Here is a 9,960-nt window from a genome sequence, read left to right as displayed (position 1 = left end):
ATTCGGACAACTTTTTAGTATTTTGGAGATTCTGATATGTCAGTATAAACAAAGTTTACTAAATTTTCAGAATAACAAAACAAAATTTGTTCAAATTTCCAAAATTCATATTGAAATTCGAATCAAATTTTACATCAAATTCCATTCAAATTCAAACTGTAAACATATTTGTGAAATCAAAGACTGAGTGTGTTACAAGAGTGACAGGTTGTTTGGTAGTGCGCCACTCAGGCTCAATGGATGGGGGGTAAACGGGCTAGTTCATCCGCAAAAGCTGCCAAAGAGTGCAGGCAGGGGATGGAGCCCATCCTGGCTCCTGCATGGCAAGAGGAAGAGGTGTAACCCCTAAATGCCGCACATCTAGGTGTCCTGCGAGTGGTAACCTCACCCTGGACTACAACCAGGCCACGCCCCAACACATTTTGCTCCGTCCCCATGACTAAGCATAAGGGGGGTAGGAGAAAAACACATAGGAGGCGTGGCCTGGTTGGAGTCCAGGCTGAGGTTGCCACTCCATTAACCTGGCAAGACACCTAGATGTGCAGCAATATGGGGTTATCCCTCTTCCTCTTGTGTTATTAGAGTACCATTTCGAAATAATGCCAAAAAGGATTTAAAGAGTTGTAATAATTTGATAAAGATTTTTCTTTTGTTTGTTCACTATGCCGCATTCAAACCGAAAGAAATCTAAAATTTTTGATTCAACCCGATTTTAAACATTTCGAATATAAAATTCTGTAAATTCAAAGGAAGTTCGAAAAAGACAGAAAACAAATTCCGAATATGAATTCCGAATATGAATCCTCCTGAATATGAATTGAACGAATCAACCGAATTTAACTAAACTAAAAACCTAGAATTTAAACGTTTGATAAAGATTTTTATTTTTTTGTTCACTATGCCGCATTCAAACTGAAAAAAATCTAAAATTTTTGATTCAACCGATTTTAAATTTATCAAAGTGAACATTTCAAATCAAAAAATCTGTAAATTCAAAGAAAGTTCGAAAAAAGACAGAAAACGAATTCCGAATATGAATTCCAAATACGAATCCCGAATATGTATTGAAGGATTCAACCGAATTTAACAAAACGAAAAACTTAGAATCTAAACGAAACTAAAGGAAACAAAGTTTTTCGTCAAGCACATGTCTAAAAAAAACAGGGAAGACCGGTCTGAATTCGGCCTAACTGGAAATATTTGAAAGTCAACAATACAAGGAAAGGAAATCAAAACATTTTGGGCAAATGTCAGATCTGCCAGAGAACCGTTCTGGGCCTCTTTATTTTCATAGCGTTTTCCTGACTCAAAGCCCTCTTCAAGTAACTGTCAAGCAGCCAGCTGATTAATTGATCCCATTCGAGGGTAAAACATTAACTCCGAGCTTCTTTGCCAAATCTGTTGTCTGCAGAATACTTATGTCATCAATTTCCAGCTTGGAATTTATCCCACTTATTTTCAAAACAACATGTGCCTTCCCATAATTGCTCTTGTTGTTATGACCTTTTCATACTAGTCATTGCACTTTGTATTATTTTTTAAAGTGATATTTCATATGTCGAAAACCTTTGTCATTGAGTGGCAGAGCAACAACAAACATCCTACTTGAGACATATAAGTTGATGTGGATTTCTTGTAGGTGTATCAATGGGTGTAGCCATGGTGTTCTTCTTGTACAACATCAGACGTTATATTGAGGTTGTGCTAATCCGATCAGTATTTATATCCATGAGTATGTGTTGGCTTACACCATCTTGGAGCTCCTTATGTCACCTTGCATGTCCTCCCATTCTACCTTGTGCCTGGTCACCTTTCCCTATGAACAATTTGTGGGATTATGCCACCAGACATAGATAGTGTTGTAAAGTCACAATAGTCATTGTTTTATAACAGTGCCAGAGACTTGCTCGTGGTGCTGATCAATGTCATCTTTATGTTTCTCTAGAATCTACAGCACTTACCTAATCCTGTAACACCACCATTCATCAAAATCACAGACTAGTGTTAGCTTCTATCTTTGAGCATTAAGTGTTTCTTTTCAATCTATAAGTAGACACAGGATAGTTTTCACAATATTTCACAGACAAGCTGTGGGAGGTAGGTAAAGTTGTAATGTAAGGGCACAGAGGTGCCCGGTGTAGTTACCCAAATCGGCCACTAGATGTCTGGCACCTCTCCTTCATTGCTTGCCCTCTAAGCGGATGCTTCTGGAACAGCCTTTCCCAAATTGGCCACTAGATGTCTGGCACCTCTCCTTCATTGCTTGCCCCCTAAGCGGAGGCTTCTAGAACAGCCTTTTCCAAATTGGCCACTAGATGTCTGGCACCTCTCCTTCATTGCTTGCCCCCTAAACGGAGGTTTCTAGAACAGCCTTTCCCAAATTGGCCACTAGATGTCTGGCACCTCTCCTTCATTGCTTGCCCCCTAAGCGGAGGCTTCTAGAACAGCCTTTCCCAAATTGGCAACTAGATGTCTGGTACCTCTCCTTCATTGCTTGCCCCCTAAGCAGAGGCTTCTAGAACAGCCTTTCCCAAATTGCCCACTAGATGTCTGGCACCTCTCCTTCATTGCTTGTCCCCTAGGCGGAGGCTTCTAGAACAGCCTTTCCCAAATTGGCTACTAGATGCCTGGCACCTCTCCTTCATTGCTTGCCCCCTAAGTGGAGGCTTCTAGAACAGCCTTTCCCAAATTGGCCACTAGATGTCTTGCACCTCTCCTTCATTGATCTCCCCCTAAGCGGAGGCTTCTAGAACAGCCTTTCCCAAATTGGCCACTAGATGTCTGGCACCTCTCCTTCATTGCTTGCCCCCTAAGCGGAGGCTTCTAGAACAGCATTTCCCAAATTGGCAACTAGATGTCTGGTACCTCTCCTTCATTGCTTGCCCCCTAAGCAGAGGCTTCTAGAACAGCCTTTCCCAAATTGGCCACTAGGTGTCTGGCACCTCTCCTTCATTGCTTGCCCCCTAAGCAGAGGCTTCTAGAACAGCCTTTCCCAAATTGGCCACTAGATGTCTGGCACCTCTCCTTCATTGCTTGCCCCCTAAGGGGAGGCTTCTAGAACAGCCTTTTCCAAATTGGCCACTAGATGTCTGGCACCTCTCCTTCATTGCTTCCCCCCTAAGCAGAGGCTTCTAAAACAGCCTTTTCCAAAATGGCCACTAGATGTCTGGGCCTGGCACCTCTCTTTCATTGCCCGCCTAAGCGGAGGCTTCTAGAACAGCCTTTCCCAACCTTTTCAACACAGAGGAACCCTTGAAAAAAATTTCTGGTCTTGGGGAACCCCTGCTAAAAATCTGCAATTCATCATGACACATTAGTGTGACAGTCAGTGAGAAGAACGCTCCTTATTCTTGTCATCATTGGGAAGAATTACCCCCTTACATATAGCTAAAAGGAACAATGGTGTCATTGGGAACTTATCTGAGAGGCAGAAATTGCCCATTGCTCAAGTAACCCCTAGCAACCTAAGGAGGGACCCTAGGGTTCCAAGGAACCCTGGTTGAGAAACCTTTTTCTAGAAGCTAGATCCTTAAATATTACTTCTTTGCTGCCTTGGTCCTTGTACTTTTTCCAGTAACCAACTGACCGCCAACAGACTCCCCCCTCACTACTTATACAGAACCCGCTTACCCAAGTTGCCCCACACTGGCAGGGGTGGCACTTCCTCATTATCTATAGCACACCCTACTCAATACTCTGAGGGCCACCAGTGGCTACTTAGACAGTAGGCAGTGTACTTGCCTAAGTAGCTGTGTTGAGAAGCAGTCCATTTCCTTAGGAGCTTGGCAATGTTCTACATCCAATACCTAGGGTATGTAAGTAGTCCAATATGTCCAACATTTCTCTTTCCCTGCTTCCCCTCTAAGAGGAAGCTTCAAGAAGCTAGATCCTCAAATATTACTTCTTTATTGCCTTGGTCCTTGCACTGCTTCCAGTGACCAACTGACCACCAGCAGAATCCTACGAAAACTATTCATACAGAACTAGCTTACCCAAGATGACCCACACTGGCAAGGTCAGGCTGGCACTTCCTCATTATCTATTGTACACCCCACTTACTACTCTGGGGACCTTTAGCAGCTAGGTAGGCATTAGATAGTGTACATGCCTAAGTAGCTGAATCGAGGAGCAGTCCATTTCTTTAGGGGATTGTCAGTGTTCTACATCTCATACTTAAGGGAAGAGAGTAGCTCCATAAATCTGGCACCTCTCCTTCCTTTTTCCTCCTAAGGTGGGGAAGCTTCCAGAAGCTAGTTTCTTAAATATAACTTTTTTGCTGCCTTGGTACTTGCCCTGCTTTCAATGACCAACTGACAACTGATAGACTCCCGCCAAACTATTTATATAGAGCCCGCTTACCCAAAATGCCGGTTACTGGCAGGGTTGGCACTTTCTCACTTTCTTTGGCACACCCCACTCAATACTCTGGGGACTTCTTTTAGCTAGTTATGCAGTATAAGTGCCTACGTTTCCAAGTTAAGGAGCAGCCCGTACCTTTTGGGACTTGCCAGTGTTCTACATCTCAAACCTAAGGGATGTGAGCAGTCCCATAAGTCTGGCACCTCTCCTTCCTTGCTTCCCCCCTAAAAGGAAGCTTCCAGAAGCAACGTTCTCAAATATTACTATTTTTCTGTCTTGGTCCTTGCCCTGCTTCAAATGACCAACTGACCAATGGTAGACTCCCACCAAACTATTTATGTAGAACCTGCTTGCCCAAAATACCCCTTACTGGCATGGGCAGGGCTGGCACATTGAAACTATCTACAGTACACACTACCCTGGAGACCTTTAGTGGGCTACTTAGGTGGTAGGCAATGTAAGTGCCTAAGTAGCCAATTCAAGAAACAAGGCTTGCCAAAGTTCTGCATCCCACCATACCGAAGGGATGTGAGTAGTCTCAGAAGTTCAGCACCTCATCTTCTTTGCTTCCCCCAAGGAAAAGCTTACAGAAGCTAGTTCCTTAAATAATACTTCTTTGCTGTCTTTTCACTGCTTCTGATGCCAAAATAACAGCCAGCAGACTTCCACCAACACTACTTATACCGAACCCGCTTACCTAAGATGACCCACACTGGCAGGGGATGGGCTGGCGCTTCCTCACTACAGATGGTACACCTCATTCCCTACTCTGGGGACCTTTATTGGCTATTTAAGTAGCCTACTGTACACTACAGGGTTCTCAACCCTTACTCTGGTGACATCTAGTGGCCAATAGGGGAACTACACCAAGCACAGTACTTCTACCCGACATAGGGAGTGGTAGTGACTTGGGTCAGAGTTTCGAAAATAAACCAAAAGATACAGGGTCAGAGATAGGAAAATAAACCGAATAATACAGGGACAGATACAGGAATACAGGGACAGAGTTAGGACATTCGGGACTCGTTTACCTTGTCCAATGTAGAGAAGAATGGTGTTAAAGGAGTTTAGATAACACAGATTGGAACCATAAGAAACTTAGTTAATGAGAGGAAAAGATTTTTCTTGTGAACAATTCAATAAACCCTTCCTCACAGTTTCCACGATTCAGGACAAGTTAATTCGATGGAAATTCATGGAGTAGCAATGTTTTTTTTTTTTTTTTTATATCACCAGATGGCAAATTCAGAGCTGTTTCCAGCAATTGTTAAGATTTAGTTGTGGCCATTCAGGGTTACGTCGGAAATTTAAACTATCATATGTCATATGAAATGTTCTCCTGGACATAGACAGTGGATACCAGTGAAACAACTCTACTCCTTCTCACCATCATCAATATATTTTCCATTTCAAACTGATTTATTGACATTGGGTGTTCATGGCGCCCATCGTCCTTCCTACAAACAAGACTACGATGTTGGCTCCAGCCAGTAATGATATCAGAGGGAAAGGAGATAAAAGTACAAACTAAACCACAATGGCTGGCCCTCAACGCATAGCCAGTCTCACCCACAGCAGCAAAGTCCAGTCTAACACACAGCAGCAAAGTCCCAATCCAACTGCACTATATTACCAAAAGTATTGGGACGCCTGCCTTTACACGCACTTAAACTTTAATGGCATCCCAGTGTTAGTCCGTAGGGTTTAATATTGAGTTGGCCCACCCTTTGCAGCTATAACAGCTTCAACTCTTCTGGGAAGGCCAGTCAAGTTCCTCCACCCCCAAACTCGCCCATCCACCTTAGATTGCCAAAAGTATTGGGTCACCCTTCCAAATCAGTTGGTGGAGGGGGGATATATGGTGTGGGATTGTTTTTTAGGGGTTGGGCTTTGCCCCTTAGTTCCAGTGAAGAGAACTCTTAAGGCGTCAGCATACCAAGACATTTTGGACAATTTCATTCTCCCGATTTTGTGGGAACAGTTTGGGGATGGCCCCTTCCTGTTCCAACATGACTGCCCACCAGTAAACAAAGCAAGGTCCATAAAGACATGGATGAGAGAGTTTTGGGTGCCTGCACAGAGTCCTGACCTCAACCCAGTAGAACATCTTTGGGATGAATTAGAGCGGAGACTGCGAGCCAGGCCTTCTCGTTAAACATCAGTGCCTGACCTCACAAAAGCGCTTCTGGAAGAATGGTCAAACATTCCCATAGACACTCCTAAACCTTGTGGACAGCCTTCCCAGAAGAGTTGAAGCTGTTATAGCTGCAAAGGGTGGGTCAACTCAATACTGACCCCTACGGACTAAAACTGGGATGCCTTTAAAGTTCATGTGTGTGTAAAGGCAGGTGTCCCAATACTTTTGGCAATATAGTGTACTTCACCATAAAATAAATGGTCTTTTCAAAATATTTTTACACAAGATTCATAAGGTTTTCACCCAGGATTCACACCCTTTAATTTTTATTTTATTGAATTTTTATTTTATTGAATTTTTATTTTATCACACCCTTTTATTGAATCCAATTAGAAAATGTGGGGATCTTGCGTCGAAATTGTTTTAAAAGTTGTTTGAAAGCTTTAATAAATAGACCCCTTAGTCTCGGTTCACACTACCGCGACTTGTCAGACTGACAAGTCGCGGTCCATTCTGTGCTACGGAACCCATTCTAATAGGAGCGACTCAAGTCGCTCCGACTTAGAAAAAGGTTCCTGTACTACTTCGGGGCGACCTCAGAGCGACTTGCATTGACTTCCATTATGTGAAGTCCGTGCAAGTCGCGCCGAAGTCGCGGTGCACGCGACTTCACAGGTCGCCCCCGAAGTCGGATCGCCATAGTGTGAACCGACACGTAAATGTCAACAACTTGTCAGCAATGTGGTGAATAATTAGAAAAATCAGCTCTGGTAAGTCTTCTCTAGAGACTTGAAATGTTATTGGACTCTTTGATGAAATCAAGATTTCAGGATTGTGGTTTATAATGACTAAAAGCTATTTGCAACCATTATAATAAATCGGCCAATTAATGTGTTCGTCCAGCCACAACTTTTCTTTTGGTTTTGGATGGAGCGGTGATGGCTTAGAACCCCTTTTGAGTCAATACTGCTATCTGGGGCTCCGTTACGGAGATTTCCCCTCACTTCCTGTCCTGGTGACAACGGTTTTACCAGACAGTAAATTATGGTAAATTTCCTAAATACAAAAAAAAAAGGAATAAAATAATAAAAAAACAGGAATGGAAAAATAAAAAACAGGAATAAAAAAAAAGAAAAAAAACAGGAATAAAAAAATAAAAAACAGGAATAAAAAAAAAGAAAAAAAAAACAGGAATAAAAAATGAAAAAAAAAAAAAAAAAAGGAATAATGAAAAAAAAAAATTAAGATTAGGGAAAGGCCAAAATGTCTGTTTTCCTGTTTCTAATTTTCCAATTAGAAATAGGAAAAAAATAGCCTTTCCCTAATCTTACATTTTTTTTCTTTTTTTATTCCTGTTTTTTTTTTTTTTTTTATTCCTGTTTTTTTTTATTTTTTTTATTTTATTTTTTTTTTAAAAAAAAGCTATATTTCCTGTTATCAGCAGCTCCATCTACTGGCTATAATGTGGTATTTTCCTGAAATGCTGCAATCAGGAAATTACCAGTTTATGGCCACTAGATGGCGCAGACAATCATAGGAAATACATAGGAAATGACATTTCACACATGTTATAATACTATAGGGAATATTTGTGAGAAAGTTGAGCATTTTTATAAATAGACCCCATAGTATCCAATTCCTCTTTTATAGATCCAGCTACAGGAAGCTAAAATATGACTGGTTAATATGGAGTCCTGCACTTCCTATGTCAGCATGGTACTCAGTGCCTCCTTACATAAGATATACTGAATTCTACGTGATGTTATTGTATGTTACAGAGAGACATATGCAAAAAACAGGATGGGGATACTCCCCCCTCTGCTGGTCTTCCATGCCCCCCCCCCCCCGAATACTGAAACGACTGTAACACACAATGGGGACTTTGCTGCACATTTATTATGGATAATTTCATTAACTCAGTCTCCGCTCAAGTCGGTATTCCTCTCTGGCTAAATATTACAATCATAACATTATATTATATTATTTGATTTTCTTTTTTTTTTTTCAAAAAAATATAATGTAGACATTGTCTAAATAAATACAAATATAAAACCAAGCCGTTGTCCTGAGATTGTTTTATTGACCACTTCAGCCCCGGACGGTTTTACCCCCCTAATGACCAGGCCATTTTTTGCGATTCGGCACTGCGTTGCTTTAACGAAAAATTGCGCGGTCGTGCGACGCTGTACCCAAATAAAATTGATGTCCTTTTTTACCCCACAAATTGATCTTTCTTTTGGGGGGTATTTGATCACCTCTGTGGTTTTTAGATTTTGCGCTATAAACAAAAAAAAAAAAGAGAATTAAAAAAAAAAAAAACGCCATATTTTTTACTTTCTGCTATAAAACATTCCCAAAAAAGAAATTTTAAAAATTAAAATTTTTATATCAGTTTAGGCCAATTTGTATTCTGCTACATATTTTTTGTAAAAAAAAAAAAAAAAAAATCCCAAAAGTCGTATTTTAATTGGTTTTGCGCAAAAGTTATAGCGTCTACAAACTACGGGATAGATTTTTGGACTTTTTATTTATTTATTTTTTATTAGTAATGGCAGGGATCAGCGTTATTTAGCGGGACTGTGACATTGTGGCGGACAGATCGGACCCCTAACTGACATTTTTGACACTTTTTGGGGGGATCAGTGACATTAATACAGTAATCAGTGCTAAATATTATGCACTGTTACTGTATAAATGACACTGGCAGGGAAGGGGGTTAATACTCGAGGGTGATCAAATGTATGCCTAAATATGCTTGCTGACTGTATGTGAGGGGGGGTTCTGTGACAGGCACAGAGAGATGGGGGTTGTAGCTTGGCTGAAACTGCTGATCTCTCCCTGCCTGTCTGACAGAAGACACGCTTGCTTTGTTTACATAAGTAGGCGGGTCTTCTGTCAGTTTCTCTGACAATCACGTGAGGCTGGCAACAATCGCCACTGCTCCTCCCGCGGCCCACTGTGTATGAACACAGCGGGAACGCGGCTCCTGCGGCGTGCACGCGCCGCCTAGACCTTGTGCACAAGATCACGTAGTACTACGTGGTTTTGCGCAGCAGAGCCGCCCTGCCGCAGTAATACTACGGTGGGGGGTCGGCAAGAGGTTAAAGTGACCCTGTCATCAGCTAAGACATTTCGGGCTGGTCATATTATAAAAATGTACACTATACAGTATTACCAAAAATATTGGGACACCTGCCTTTACACACACATTAACTTTAATGGCATCCCATTCTTAGTCCGTAGGGTTCAATATTGAGTTGGCCCACCCTTTGCAGCTATAACAGCTTCAACTCTTCTGGGAAAGCTGTCTACAAGGTTTAGGAGTGTGTCTATGGGAATGTTTGACCATTCTTCCAGAAGTGCATTTGTGAGGTCAGGCACTGATGTAGGACGAGAAGGCCTGGCTCGCAGTCTCCACTCTAATTCATCCCAAAGGTGTTCTACTGGGTTGAGGTCACCACTCT

Source organism: Pelophylax lessonae (genome assembly GCF_965119305.1).
Source record: "Pelophylax lessonae genome assembly, chromosome: 12".
NCBI lineage: Eukaryota > Metazoa > Chordata > Amphibia > Anura > Ranidae > Pelophylax > Pelophylax lessonae.
The sequence above is the reverse complement of the archived record's forward strand: the minus strand, read 5'-3'. Positions refer to the sequence as shown.